The 15,953-nt window shown below is 35.9% G+C and overlaps 2 protein-coding genes across 2 annotated transcripts in view; one reads left to right on the forward strand and one right to left on the reverse strand.

Annotated features, from left to right (window-relative positions):
• Positions 1-15,953, forward strand: part of FAM227B (family with sequence similarity 227 member B) — a 276,474-nt gene that overhangs the window by 152,901 nt on the left and 107,620 nt on the right. The gene's annotated exons all lie outside the window — the stretch shown is intronic.
• FGF7 (fibroblast growth factor 7) overlaps positions 1-15,953 on the reverse strand; it is a 68,705-nt gene that overhangs the window by 47,692 nt on the left and 5,060 nt on the right. The gene's annotated exons all lie outside the window — the stretch shown is intronic.

The raw sequence follows: 15,953 nt of genomic DNA on the forward strand, positions 1-15,953 counted from the left end.
TCACTTTGTTATAAAGCAGAAACTAACACACCTCTGTAAAGCAATTATACTCCAATAAAGATATTTTTAAAAAATCAGTATTTAGAAGTATACCATAGTTTTAATGTAAAAGAAAATTTAAACTGAAAATAATATCTTTATCCAGCAAGTGAAAATTTTGGAAATTTATGTAAAATTATAATATGTAAATTTATGTAAAATTATAATATGTATGGGGAAATCTATACTATATTATTGTATTCTCCTAGGCTTTAAGATCAGGAGTTTAAAATGTTACACTTCTTTACATCTATTATATCAACTCTTCTCCAACTCCCTTCTCACCACCTCCCTTTTCCTTATGCCTCACCTCCCACCTCAGCTGTTAGATTAGTGCTTTGCATAGAGTACTTACAAATCACCATATTCAATGTCTGTTATAATTGCCTACCTTTATAAAGCTGTGTGTAAAGGCAATCCACTAAGATAGTTACTGAAGCATTCCACAGAAAACAACTCAGTTCCAAGTCGTTGCTGTTTATACTAGACAATTCAAATCTCCCACCATTTTCTTTCCTTCTTTTTAAAATGATACCCTGTTTTGGCTTCTAAATGACACCTGTATCTCTACTCAGTTCTTGCCATCCACCAGTTAGTTATGTGCTGCCCAAACCACTCAACAGGTTTGTCAAGGAAAAGAGATTGAATATGACAGAGGCAGATAGGGAGGACTGCTAGAAATGGTGTGAGGGCAGAAATTGTTTCTATCTTGATTTCTATTATATTGCATCCCCAACAACTAGCACAGTTCCTGGCATATATTGCATGCTTAAAAATATCTATTAAATGAATGAATTAATATTTGGGGTCAGTCTTTGGATTTATATTATATATGACCAACTATAATCTATTTGCTTATCTCTTTTTCCTATCTATAAACACTGGGTTTTCACATTATAAATACTTTGGAGCAATATTCTTCCCCTCTGATGACTCTTACTTATATGAAACATACCAATGTTTTAACTGTTGGTAGGGGGACAAAAGGGAGAATGATCCTAGTAATAGAGGTGTGTAATTGGAAATCAGCTAAGCCTTTGCTTTTACAAACCAGAGTAACAATGAATATTGCATACCCAGGGATGTAACTAAAATAATACTGAGCTAAAAACCAGAAGACTCCAATTCTAGTCCAAACAACCACTGCCACTAATTCATGACATGATTTTGGAAAGCTCTCTTACTTCTTTGTGTCTCAGATCCCTCATCAATAAAAGATGAGCATGATGTACTATATTGGTGCTTCTTAAACTTTTTTTGGAAACGGGTACCTTTGAGAACCTGATGAAAGCTTTGAATCCACTCCTCAAAATTTTGTGTGTAATTTTTCCTTACCAATTTCCATGTCAAATTCCATGTCAAGATCTTTGGACTAGATGATCTCAAGGGTTCCTTCCAGCCCTATAACTCCAGAATGGAGCTGTCTTTGTCTCATGTGACCACTGTGTGTGCTTTCAAGTAAGCAAATAATCCCGTTTCTTTCTCAGCGCTACAAGGTGGGGTACTAACAAATGCTATAAGGTTTCCTCTCAGTCTGCAGTAAGAGAAGAGAGTCACACATGCCTCCTAAGGAGACCTTCAGCCAAATTAGCAGCTTCTGTAAGGAGAGTTATCTGTTCCTCAGTCTCATTTCACAGTCGTGTTGCTCTGCTCCTTCTGTTGTTGCTTTAACAACTTTGATTCCCAACTTGACTAAAAGGTCTGCAGATGCAGAAACCATAAGTGGTAGCCAGCCTTAGTTTGGTCTCTAATTATGCCCACCACTTAATATTCACACCCTTGTGTGGTTCGCTTCCACATTTCACAAGGGCCTTTCTTTGTGACCAGTGAAATAAGGCAGAAGTAATGGTGTGTCACACCTCAGTTTCCATCTTGGAGGTGTGCTCATTTTTTCCTTCTCTCCCTCTCCCACTCTCTCTCACCACTCAGTCTGGGGGAGGCCAGTTACTGTATCATGAAGACACTGAGGAAGCCTATCGAAAGACTCATGTGGTGCAAAGGAACTCTCTGACTGACAGCCTGCCAGTTACCTTGTAAGAGCGCTTGGAAGCAGGTCCTTCAGCTCCAGTCAAGTCCTGAGAAGCCTGCAGCCCGGGTGACAGCTGACTGCAACCTCATGAGAGACCCTTAGCTAGAACCACTCAGCCTAGCTGCTCCCAGATTCCTGACCCTCTGGCACTAGGAGATAATAAATATTATTTTCAGCTGCTAAATTTGGGGTAATTTATTATGCAGCATTTATAGCTAATACACCTTCTCTCTCTCTCCCTCCCTCCCTCAGTTGCTTAGTACTATTGGTAACATTTTACAATTGAAATCTATTCAAACAATCTGCTCTAACCACACACAACCCCCCCTTTTTTTTTTTTTTTTTTTTTTACTGAGCATAGGCGGCTTTTTTTTTTTTTCTCCTTTTTTGCAGTACATGGGCCTCTCACTGTTGTGTCCTCTCCCGTTACGGAGCACAGGCCCCGGACGCGCAGGCTCAGCGGCCATGGTTCACAGGCCCAGCCACTCCGCGGCATGTGGGAATCTTCCCGGACTGGGGCACGAACCCGTGTCCCCTGCATCGGCAGGCAGACTCTCAACCACTGCGCCACCAGGGAAGCCTGGCTTTTTTTTTTTTTTAACATCTTTATTGGAGTATAATTGCTTTACAGTGGTGTGTTAGTTTCTGCTTTATAACAAAGTGAATCAGCTATACATACACATATATCCCCATATCTCCTCCCTCTTTCATCTCCCTCTCACCCTCCCTATCCCACCCCTTTAGGTGGTCACTGAGATCCACAATAGTTAAGTACTTGCCCAAGGTCAATTAATTACTGGAAGAAAAAAGATTAAAACCCTAATATGATGATATTTCCACATCCCTATGCTGCTTCAGACTTTATAATCAATTCAGTGTACTCCTAGGTGTTAAATAACAAGTATTACTGTTTATACTAAAAGAGCACTATGAAAATTAAAATATACATACTGTCTTTGCACTAAGTTATTTTTATTCCCTTTCTCTTGCGTCTTTTAATTGGGAAAAGTCCTAAAAGGATTAGAAATAAATTGAGAACATAGTAATTGTAGACAAAAGAAAGAACCAATTTGCCAATATACTATTTGTTTTTCAACCTATCTTTCAGAAGTGCTTGTTAGAACAAACTCTCTGCGACTTCTTTCATTTGTTTTTGTGTTTGTTCCTTTTGGATTTAATGGCCTTTAGAGAGGGGAACTATGTGGCTGTACTCCTAAAATTGACTGATTTACTCTCTGAAATTAAACGGTATATATGTATGTATTCTGTAATTATGAAGGCACTTACTAATGAACAGAAGTATAAATAGTTTTAACAAATGTCAGAAATGTGTTTAAAATACAACCAAATCAAATTTTGCAATGTCTTTAGCAATTTGTAAGCAAAATAAACTGAAGGTTTCCACGCCAACTCAAGAGGAAGACAAATGGAGATGTTTTGTACAAGAAAAGTTGGAGCAGAGTTTTTATTTAATAATAAGAAAATGCCAAATACTCATTAGGGCATATTACAGAGAAGAACATTGCAGCTGTTTATAGTTCTTCGGATGCAAATTATCCAACTGCATGATGCAAATTAATGTGTGATATTTTAGTCACACCAGTGACAGTATAGTGATACATGTGTTAATAATAAAAATTTGAAGTTAAACCTACTTGAGTTCATATCCCATCTCTGGCAGTTACTAGCCATGGAACCTAGAGCAAGCTACCTACCTCTGTGTTGCCTCAACTGCAAAAAGAGCATATAACTCTGCCAGGCACACAGTAACTACTCAGTAAGTTTACCTCTTATAGTAATTTTTATGATCCTAAAATAATATTATTGACCTGTGTTATCACTATGGGGGAAAAGTGTAACTTTAAAATACCTCACTTCTTCCCCTTCAAAGTCTCTTGGTATCTTGTGTTGACTATAAGGAAACTGGAAGTTTTAAAGTAGTATTCTGAATATGAACTTCTTGATCTTTAATATATAATGGTGTTAATCACACAGTGAATTTATCAGGCCTATTATTCAATATCTACTATTTGTAAGTTAAGTGAATACCCATATATTTCCAGAAAACAATCAATTACTGCACACAGAGGGTTTTGATATGATCATTTCAATCATCAGCTTATTTTAAACACCAATCTTTCTTAATTAAAAGGAACAACACCTAAATAGGAGGCAAAACCAGCCTCTGTATTTTTTATTGAGGTACAGTTGATTTACAATATTATATTAGCTTCAGGTATACAGCATAGTGATTCAAAATTTTTATAGATTATACTCCATTTAGAGTTATTATACAATATTGGCTATTTTCCCTGTGCTGTACAATGTATCTTTGTAGCTTATTTATTTTACACAAAGTAGTTTGTACCTCTAAATCTCCTATCCGTGGCTTGCCCCTCCTCCTTCTCTCTTCCTACTGGTAACCACTAGTTTGTTCTCTATATCTGTGAGTCTGTTCCTTTTTTGTTATATTCACATTTGTTTTATTTTTTGGATTCCACATATGATTGATAACCTACAGTATTTATCTTTCTCTGTCTGACTTATTTAACTAAGAATAATACCCTCCAGGTCCATCCATATTGTTGGAAATGGCAAAAAATTGTGCTTTTTCATGGCTGGGTAGTAGTCCATCTTCTTTATTCATTCATTCATTCACGTGTTGACAGGCACTTAGATTGCTTTTGTATCTTGGCTATTGTAAATAATGCTGCTATGAACATTGGGGTGCAGTGTCCTTTTGAATTAATGTTTTTATTTTCTTTGGATATATACCCAGGAGTGGAATTGCTGGCTTATATGATAGTTTTATTTTTAGATTTTTTGAGGACTCTCCACAGTGGCTGCACCAATTTACACTCCCACCAATAGTGTACCGGGCTCCCTTTCTCTACATCCTCTCCAGCATTTGTTATTTATGGTCATTTTGATGATAGCCATTCTGAGAGCTGTGAGGTGATATCTCATTATGGTAGCCTATGTATAATTTTAAAACTAGAATTTGTATACTAGCAAACTTATCAAGCTGGCCAATTCCTGAGGGTTTTTTCTTTCCTCTTGTAAAGTGGACTAATAGCGTGATTGCAATCTTACAACAAAGAGGTATATTGAGGATTAATTAGAATGGAATGAAGTGTTCTGCACCAATTTCAATACTGGCATGTGTATTTTTAAAGAATTAACATCATTTTAGTAATCTGCTTATATTTAGTCACTCAATAAACATGTTCCCAGTTGTACGTTGTGCAATTTTGTGTAGACTAAATTAGAAGATTTATGACGACAGTAACAAACAAAATTTATTTCTAACAGTGCAGTAATTTTAATAGTAATATTAATGTGAACACCCGATAAAATATTAAATAGTACCTTAAAACATGACAAATTTTAGGTCCAAGTACAAACTTAACAACCATGACATAGATTTATCTATGCTCGTCTTCTTTGGGATGAATTTTTATTCAATATCTGATCAACTTCAAGCCAATTAAGAGAAAATTTGAAGACCAAATTAGGGCAGAATCTTCTCAGAGTTGAGAGCACCTCTCTATGTCTATTAAACATACAACATTATTTTATAATGTATTATTTGTACGGGAAGGGAGTTGAACACAATTTCTCAGAAACAGGGATACATCAGTAGATTTATCTAAGTGGGAAAACCTCACCTCACCTCATTGCCTACTTCAGGATTTAGAGGGAGTAAATCTGCACAGCTGCTTGACTACCGAGTGTCCTGGTTAAAATAGCTGAAGCAGGTGATGCAACTCCAGTAGTAAGAAAAGTTGTCTTATCTTAAAGAATGTGGCAGATAACTTTCATAATTTTGTCTTTAAAGGCTAAGAAGAAGCTTCAAAACCATTGTTTCTCTTACTATTTAGAAACTGCTGTGGGGAAGAAAATCCTCCATAATCGTAAGGTACCATGATCATTACTGAACAGCTCACTTAAGCATATTACAATGATGATCAAAGATTCAAATTACATTAAAAAGAGAAAAATATTCAGTTATCCAGAAAAACAATATTATTCCAATTAGCAGAACTTAAATTATGCCTTTAAAAACACTTTTCCTTTAAAGGAAATAGACATTTTTAGTAAGCAGAGCAATTAGACAAAGTCAGAAAATTGATAAAGGGCGAATGTTCTCATATTTTTTAATAGAAAAAAAAAGGTTTACCTTAGTGAGCTTAACATTGATAACTGGAAAGGTATTAAATCACTTTCCATTTCCCAACCTTGCAATACTTTCTTACTACCAAGCATGTAGAAAAAATATTTCCCCTGAAAGTAATACATTCGTCTTCTCTCTTTCATCCTGCTCATCCTTCAGGTCATTTTCTCCCAGAAGAGACCTCCACGCCCACCTCCTCAAGTTGAGTTAGGCAACACCCGAATGTGCTCTAAACTTTCCCCCTCTGACTTGTAGTTCACCCTCCACCCCCAACTAATCTGTTAATTCTCTAAATACATGGACTATGGACTTTTAATTACGGTAGCCTTGATCTGGCATAGGCAAGGTATCAATGACTGTTTGTCGAATTAACAAAGAATGAAAAAAGAAATCACCAGTCTTGTTTTGTGCGACGTCTTCATCATTCAAGCAAGCAAGGAAGGAAACTTTTCACTGCCTACGGTGAGCTCCCATGACAGCTGCCTCAATATGAACCCCACTAACCAGGCCTGTGGTCAGAAATACAGTTAGAGACATCATAAATCACCAAAAGACTACCTGAGGATCAGGCTACTGGCACTAAAACAAATTGAGAGTACGTTCACCAACTTTGTACTTCTCCCCAGCTCTCTCTTCCTATACACATGTCCTCTCCTCTCTTCAACCTTGCCCAAGATCAGTTTTATAAGTGCTGCTAGAAAGTAGGCAGATCTCTACATACATATTATCAGCCCACTGCTTGTTTTCACCAGTATAGCTCATTTAATTTTTAAAAACTTTTCCCCTCTGTGTATCCTTTTAGTGCAGATATTCCTTAAGCCAATATAAACTACGAATTTTTTTCTGCATATAGTTTTTCACATGTAGGGATTAGTTGACAGTCAGATGAAAATAAGAATGAGTGCTGAGGAAGACTGCCGCTTTTCCAGGATTGGTCTTCACCATGCCCTGCCAATCACCCTTTCAGTGTCACCAGTGGTACCTGTGCCTACTTAGATTACTGACCTCTACAATAAAACCTTGCCACTCCTCCCTTAAAATTACCTAGAAAAACATTAAGTCAAAGAGGTTCTGGAGACCAACATTTTCTTAATAATAGAGAATTTTAAAAAGTGAAGTGTACTTCTGTTTTATTTTAGCAAGATTTTTCATTCTTGTCCACATTAAATTTTCATGATAATTTACTGATCTATTTCTTACCTATAGTTAATTTTAAATGTATAAAAAGTTAACAGAGAAATATGAGTGATTGTCAGTTTGTCTTCCCTTCTTCCACCCTTTGCATTGAGCTATCTGCCATTGGGAGACAAAAGGGAGAGTAAGACATGACACTTATCTTTCCAGAACTGACATTCTAGTGGCATTGCCAAATGCAAACAGAAAAAACCATAAGACAAGCAAATGTGTTGTATATGACTAGAAAAGCAGTTAGTTCTATTTAAAATCTCAAATAAGTGACTTTTTCAAAGGGTATGAAATTAATTTATTAAATTTGCAGTCCTCCCTTCTGTTTAGGTTAAATTTCAAATTTCTAAATAGTTTTTGGCCAGTAAATGAAACGTGTTCTTTATTGGTATAATTGAAATAACTTCAGTTTTTACTCAAACTGCTTTTTTGAAAAGTAAAACAAAGTTTATTGATTTTAGGTATATAATATACGAATTCTCCAATCATGTTGGAATGCTAAAACATTTTTAGATTACTGCATGGGAAATGTTTTTGTCAGTTTCTAGATTGCTCAAATGATAGCTATTGGGCATCATTTCAGATTAGGAGAAGGGTTCTTTAAAGCTTCTCAGAAGTCAGAAGGAGCTTCAGACTAGGCTTAAATCTCACTGCAAATCTCTGGATTTCAGTACAGCATTTATACCCAAAATACTACCCTAATAGTCCAAAATTATATGCAGGCTCCTGACTTTGGCACACATTTTTGGTTCAAGGTCACTCTTAAAACATTGGTTCAAGTCCATTTTTATAGCCTTTTTATTTGGACCAAAAACGGAGTGGAAGCTTGGTTTTTGCTCTTCACTACACCAAAGATAGATTCCCTAGGCAATAGCTCTCTAGTTTCCATTTAGAAATTTAAATGTTTTACCCAAATCAGGGATGAGAGTAGGGAGGGTAGTGGGAGTGGAGGGTATACTCTGCTGTCAGATAAGTTTGGGAAACCATATATAGTCTTCTCCTAGAGTTTTGCAATTCATACTAGTGTAGTATAGGCTTGGAGAATTTTCTGCTCTGAAAAAAACTTGTTCAGCTTTATTTAACCTAATATTTTCCAATGAGCCACAGAAACTGTGCTGCAGGAAACACCATTACTATCTCAAAGGACACTAGTGTTCTAAGAAACAAAGTTTGTAATTGCTGCTGTAAGAAAAATCTGAGGCAGGCTGAGGTGATTCTGAATTTGATCTCAAATCATTTTCTCAGCATTATCTACAACTACATGCGAAGTTCCAATAGGCAGATGAAATGGAAAATATTACAGTTGCTTTTAATGGAACATGATAAATATGCTATTTAAGGATGTTGAAATATGCCTCATTTCTCCTTTCTCGTATTAATCAGAAAAATAAACTCAGTTTCAGAATAGTCTGGATAAATAAGCAAAGATTATTATAGCTAAAAGCACAAATTTTCAAACCTCCTATATGAGTAACATATGCAATAATCTATTATCATTTCAACCCCTCTGTACACTATTTTGTTTTTGTTTGTTTCCATCTCAGAAATCCTTCCTCTACTATATTGTCAATCCATTGCATTCAATTTCCTTTATTCCGTAAGGGCATCAAAAAGTTAGTGGAATATTGTACATCAACTACTTCAGTTTTTTAAAAAATTTAGTAGAGCTGTATTTTATGAGAATCTTTTGTATTTAAGTCCTCCCTAAACTTAAAATACAAAATTCATTAATTTTTATATAAGGTCCTTTTTTCCTTTCCTCTCTCACCTTTTTCTCTCCTGTTCACAGACAAAAGATATTTTCTTCCTTTTTATTCTTAGGACACTAGCCAATGGCCCTATCAAGTACTTGTGGCCACACCAGTAGAAGTGATTACATTCTTCTGCAGGAAAGTTGACTGGAACAACTGAAGAATCTCTAGAGACAATTCTCCCCAATATACATTAAACTTTTTTACTCTGAGAAGGATGTTGTCTGCCTAAAAGGCAAGTTCTACTTGGACATGGATATTGGATAATTCTCCTCTCTCCTTCCCCACCCTAATCCCTTTGTCTTTATATATTACTACACAAACCCAACTAGCTGAATAACTTTAATGACGTTTTCTTTGTTAGTAAATTTGGTATGGCTTCTCTATCTAAGTCAGGTGCAGATATCATCTCAAATACAGATGCGAATCTTGGCCAAGAAACAGTCAAATGTTCAGTGATTCTTTAATGTGGTTTTCAGAACCATGTGAAAGGCAGACAATTTTATTTTCCAACCTATTTTGCTTGCAGAAAGATTGGATATGAACCAGGAGGACATTATGTTAAGTGAAATAGGCTAGATACAGAAAGGCAAATACTACATGATACAACTTACAGGAAGAATCTAAAATATTAGTTTTAAAGATGTTAAAATAAAATAAAAATTACTTTTCTCTTATGGAAGCAGAGTAGAATAATGGTTGCTAGGGGCTGGAGGGTGGGGGAAACAAGGAGATATTAGTCAAAGGGTACTAAGTTTCAGTTTTGCAAGGTGAATAAATCCAAGAGATATACTGTACAGTGTAGTGTCCATAGTTTGCAATATTGTATACTTAAATATTTTCTAAGATGATAGGCCTTATGTTAAGTACTTTTAGCACAAATAATAATAATAATAATTAATAAAAAAGCACAGGAGGAAACTTTTGGAAGTGATGGGTACGTTTATGGCATAGAATATAGTGATGTATTCTTATCTCTGAATTCATCAAGTTGTATACATTAAATAAGTACAGCTTTTTATATGTCAATCATACCTCAATAAATTTTTTAAAGAAAGATTGGGTATGGTTTAGGAAAAGGAGGAATTCATATGGAAGCTCTTTTCATTTAATACTGATTTTTCTCAGTATTCCTTAGATATACACAATTCCTGCCTCTTCTTCTATGTGCCATATGTGAAATTAAAACATAGAAAAATATTGTATTCCAGTAGTGATGAAAAAGAAGTTACTCTGCTACCATAAATTCTTTGATACAGACGAAGAAAGCTGGAATCGTTAGAAAAGAAAGAAAGCTTTGCCTTAATCCCCAATTTACAAAGGGAACAAACTGCTAGGTTCGTAGCCTTTCACTAATCTGGATAGACCCTCTAGGCTTAGGGTTTCTTCCCTGTTGGATTTTCTAGACTGGAGTTTGTCTCTTTAAATCACTGCTTTCGTGAGGTGGTCATAGGAGGTGAAACCCTAATTTGGGGGCATCTGGGTTCATAATCATAAGTGGCTCATTTAAGTGCCTTGTAAGCTGGCATTGATGCCTGTTCTCCAGGTTCCCTGCTGCAGCACCACTTGAAAGTGTCAGAAGAGAATCAGACCTGCCTGTCGTTTTGAAACTGTGGCACCAGACCTATTTTTTCCCAGCAATGAACTCATTCACGGAAGATGCCTTCTTAAATAGTAGCTGCAGAGCTGTCATCACGTGCATTTCCAAGCCAGTTCACCAAATGTTGGAGCCACTAAGATTTGTCAGAAAGGTCGAATGGACCCAGAAGAATTTCCTTGATGCATAATTCAGAGATTCATTCCTGATAAGCCCATTTCAAAATCCCCCAGGGTAGAGGTTAACCCAGGAGCCCTCTAAAGGTTCCAAAACATTCCCAGGACACCCGAGGGAATCCTGCTGAATTAGAAGCCTTGTCTCATTAAGTAGTGGTTTTCAGCCTTAGCTGCCCGTTAGACTCACTGGAGAGCTTTAAACAAACACTGATGCCTGGGTCCTTCCTGCCTTCGCAAGATTCTGATTAAACTGATCTGTGGTTTCCCCAGTAATCTAATGTGATCCCCTCAGGCTCAGCTTTGGAGCCAGCCGTGTCAGAATTATCTGGGGAGCTTTTAAAATTCCTGATGCCCAGGCTGCACCCCAAATACATTTAATGAGAATCTTTGTGGGTGGAACCAAGGCTGAGAAATAGAAAAGTCTAGAAAAGGAACCCCTTCCATATATCTAAAAGCTGGCTTCTTGCATCCTCTTCAATTCACTTGGGTCTCTGAAAGCTCTAAAACTATAGGCTGAAGAGTTGTAATACAACTAAGTCACAAGGTTAAATACATGATCAGATGCTCTGGATTAATATAGAAATGAAAGCGATGGCCAGTTCAGATGACAATTAACAAAATAAATAAGAGATGCACCTGTGGCAATAAGTTGTTACTAGCACTTAATAAGTGCCAGGCACTGGTGTTAGCCTAAAAAAAGAGGAAGACCATAAAATGAAAAATTATTCTTAACATTAAAGTTTTCAAAGAATAGCTAATATTTCCAAATCTAGCTATTTCCAAATTGCTAGTATTTCCAAATCTTCCATAATTTACAGCCTTGACGACTTAATGAAGAGAGTAAGGTCACCAGTTCTACAGGATTCCATTTTGTCAGTAATTCTACGATTTTGGTTCAGTTCCATAGATATGTTCCTCTTTGTCTATTGTTTTTAGAGATGTGGTTGTCATGATTTTCTTATTTTTTATTTTGACGGTGTGAATTATTGTTCTTTTTTTGATAACTTGCTAAGAACTCTTTGGAGAATAAGCAAGCTTGCTGTCTTTGTATTTAGAGGTGATATGCGTATTTGTTAGCTACTAGGAGAGATTCTTGTTGAGCAGGAGCTTATCCAAAGAATTGTTGACAATTGAGTCACTGAAGATTTTGTGGTCAAATCAGATCCAACAGCAGTGTGTTTATTTGCTTTTTGCCAATTGTTAGGCCATATCCAGTCACAGTCTAACAATCCAAAAGACAATATTGCCAAATCATTGGCCAGTTTTCAGAATGGCTAACCCTTTTCTTGCTATGGAACTTACAATGCTTAATAATAACAAGTGAGGCATACTTTTTCTTGAATCAATGGCTTATGGCAATTAAGGATTTCCTCTCAAAAGGAATGGGAACCAGAAAACTTTTTAGTAATTGGATGCCGAAAGCAAGAAAATCATCCTGAGGGACTGAGTTTTCAGAGTCCATATCTGTCTCTCAGGGCAGTTGTTGGTTGCCCAGTGCACTGCTGCTGTCTCTCACTCACCACCTCGACTTCCAGCTTAAACAGCAGTGTTATTTGTATCAGGTGAGGAGTGATTGCCTCTGTCTGCTGATGGGTTGCCTGGTCCAATTATCTAAATTCACCCTCTGGCCTTAGTCCCCAAGGGGAAACTCTGACAACAGCAGTGGAAGTATTGCCCATCCATTGCCAGTCCTTTCATGATATTATTAATGTCCTCCTCTGCAGAGAATGTGGATATTTATTTCATTCTGAAGGGGCAGTTTATGCTTTTATTATTCTTTTTACTAGTTCAGGTTAAGTTCTAGTTTCATCGCTTAGAAACCTACTAAAAGGCTAAATGTGGTGCCACCAGAGAGCAAGTTGAGAGGAGAGGCTTTCTTGCCTCCGGGGTAAGAATAGCGTGCGATCTCAGGACCCGTTCTCCAGTGATAGCTTTTCTCCCCTCCAGAGTCAGAAATGTAGTTCAGCATCTCTTGGCCTCTTATGAATTCCTACTTTTACGTAGTCAGGTCTTGCTTATATGGCTACTAATACAAGTCTTGTTTCTGTTGGGTTACTTGGTGCATTTTTTCTGACATTGACTCATTCTTATCTAGATTTAAAATATTTCACAAGACAACACTATACTTAAGACTGAAGTGAGACCCTTACAACCCAAGGTAGCTCAAGTAATTTTTTAATTCCCTAAAGATGTGAGACATGAGCCGTCATATCCACCTCCTTATCACTCCTGTTCTCTTCCTCTAGGCCCTCCATTCGCCTGCCCCAGCCCAACACCTTCTGGAGGGAGAATTATACACCCAGGTTTTTCACCTCACCTACCTACTCCAGTCCATTATCTTAGCAATATCTTATAAGCCACATTCCTATGAGGGAGCAGTGCTTCTGCTGGTAAAGTAAGCAGTCCTTCAAGGTCCATTAACATCTTCAGGTCACTTTCCTTTTCATTCAAAGCAAAGCCATGAGAATGGACTGGGGGCTTTCGTATGGTAACCCAGAGAAAAACTGTTTCAGGTAGCTGGCATCTAACTTTTCATGCAAATTTTATCATCTAAGATATTTAAATCTATACCATCTTCAAAGGCCTCCAAAGAAGGATGTTTAACAACCAGTGAATGAATTTAAGGCATCAGAGCACTGAAAATGAAATTCAAAGTTTAATCTTAACCTTTACCACTTTCTGACCTCGGCTGAGTTTCAGTATAGTAGACAATCCAATTACCTTTTACTTTCTCATCTTAATGAAAATAGGAAGGAAACATCTTTTGTTTATTTGTTCATTAATTCAATTAAGGATTGAGGAATGTAAACAATCTACAAGTTTTATAATTTCAATATTTTTGTTTTCTTTGACTTTTTAAAATTCTGTTGAGCACTTTCTTTGTACCTGGATTTCTTTGTACCTGGATACAGTAGCTTCAGCGTCACATGTGACAATTTGCATGTTTTATGTACGAGGCATTCAATTTTAAAATTGAATAATAGGAAATGACTATCAGAATTCTGTTCTATGTTATACTCCATATATTTTTCAATGGAGTGCCTTAGGATTTCCTATAGACAACAGTGATTAGCCCCTCTTTATGGAGAACCCTGACAGGCTTCTTCAATAGGATAGAAGCACAACTTGACAACAATTTTGGAGTTACTGAAATGATCCTGATGTAAGTTTCCCTTTCCAGGAGAATTTATCATATCAAGAAAGTATATAGACTAGGTATATAGTCTATGGAAAAGCTTATAGAAGTGAAGATTATTTATATATTTTATATCATGTCTTTTAGTATATCGGTATTGTGACATTCTAATTTATAATGATATAAAATGACTTTCCTTCCTTCCTTCTCTCCTTCCTTCTTTCCTTCCTCCCTTTTTCTTCCTTTCTTTTTTTACTGTAGAATTAGAGTTAGAATAGAAATTGTCTACCAAATTGGCTTTATGGTTACTCAAGGCCAGTGCTAAATTGTGTTTCAAACTATAAAAAACTTCAGCATTTTGTGTATGTTTTAAAATACCTGAGTTTCATGGTTTCAAGAAATTTTAATATAAAATAAAATGTATATATCTGAATGCATTCCGATCGTAGATATTCTAATTGATCCCAAATAATTATGAATATTATTCACTTTCACTGGATTTTACATCTAATTTTTCATTACTTGGTAAAAGCATTCAAAAGGAATTAGCATATGGAAGAATTCTATAGTGTTTAGGTTCAGTAACCTTATTATTACAATTTGAAATTAGTTCTGACAGCTCAACTTATCTTTGAGATAACATTCACTTTCATCTCATTCAATGTTTACGGTAATTATATGAGTACTTAGATTGTTCACATTTATGTTATATATTCTGAGGTTTAGGATAAAATAGACTGTAAGAACTAGAAGGTATATTGGAGATCATCTGTAGATAAAAAAATGAGAATTGGAAAAAGTAAGAAATTGTTCCAAAGTCATTCATAGGCGGGGATTGGACCTATCTGTCATAATTTCCACCTGGGCTCTGTTTTCTCCACCAAGTTCTGTTATCCATTATAAATCTCAATAACTTTTAAATAAATTTATTTATTGAGGTCAGCCAAATTCTGTTGCTCACAGAGAAGTAGCTATCCACAAAACTTTCCTCCAAGTAGTTATTTCCTTACCTAAACTTCAGTATAATCAGAACAATATTCTAGAACTAGCACATTAACATTATTAATAGAGGTAATAATAAAACCGTACTGTTAGCAATCCATTTAAATGGCCTTAACATTCTATATCAATTATAGTCTAAAGAGTGGATTCTCTCATTTTCATATTGGAAACGCAATTCCCCATATTCCCATATTGGTTCATTGGTTTGGAAGCCTAAAAGCCATTTATTAAACAAGCAGCAAAAGTTTTAAATATTCACTATAATCCTAGCACTGTGCTAGGCCAATGTTTACACCATCACCCCATGCATTCTTTTTCAATTGACTTTAACATACATAATAGTATAAAATGATATGATAATAACATTGTTCAAGTACTAGTAATACAAACAAAATTTCCTTCCACTCAGGGATTTTAAATTCTTAATGTATATGTTCAGGTATATATTGATATTTTACCCCATAAAACTTAATACTTTTGAAATTGGTTATTAATCGTAACTGCTAAATGATAAATCCAACCCTGACATATCAACATGAAAAGAATAACTGATTCTTGAGGAAAATGTAATTATTTACATTTAAATCATGGAATTAACATCTCTTCCAACTCACTTTTATTTCCTCCTTCACATTCACATTTCTCTTAAGGTACCATGGAACTATTGTGGCACAGAATATTTAGATAAAGAAAGTGTTAGAAGGAACCTATTTTTGTGCCTAGGTAAATGATTAAGCAATGAAATACAAGCTCTTTATGTTATGAACAGATGAGGATACCACAGATTCCCTTCTGTTTTAAAACTATACACAATTGCACAAGTCACTGAATGCATATTTTCAGTATTTCACACCATGGAAATAT

This window comes from Delphinapterus leucas, chromosome 2 (genome assembly GCF_059928025.1).
Source record: "Delphinapterus leucas isolate spDelLeu-1000000601 "Yukka" chromosome 2, BTC_Dleu_Yukka2, whole genome shotgun sequence".
NCBI lineage: Eukaryota > Metazoa > Chordata > Mammalia > Artiodactyla > Monodontidae > Delphinapterus > Delphinapterus leucas.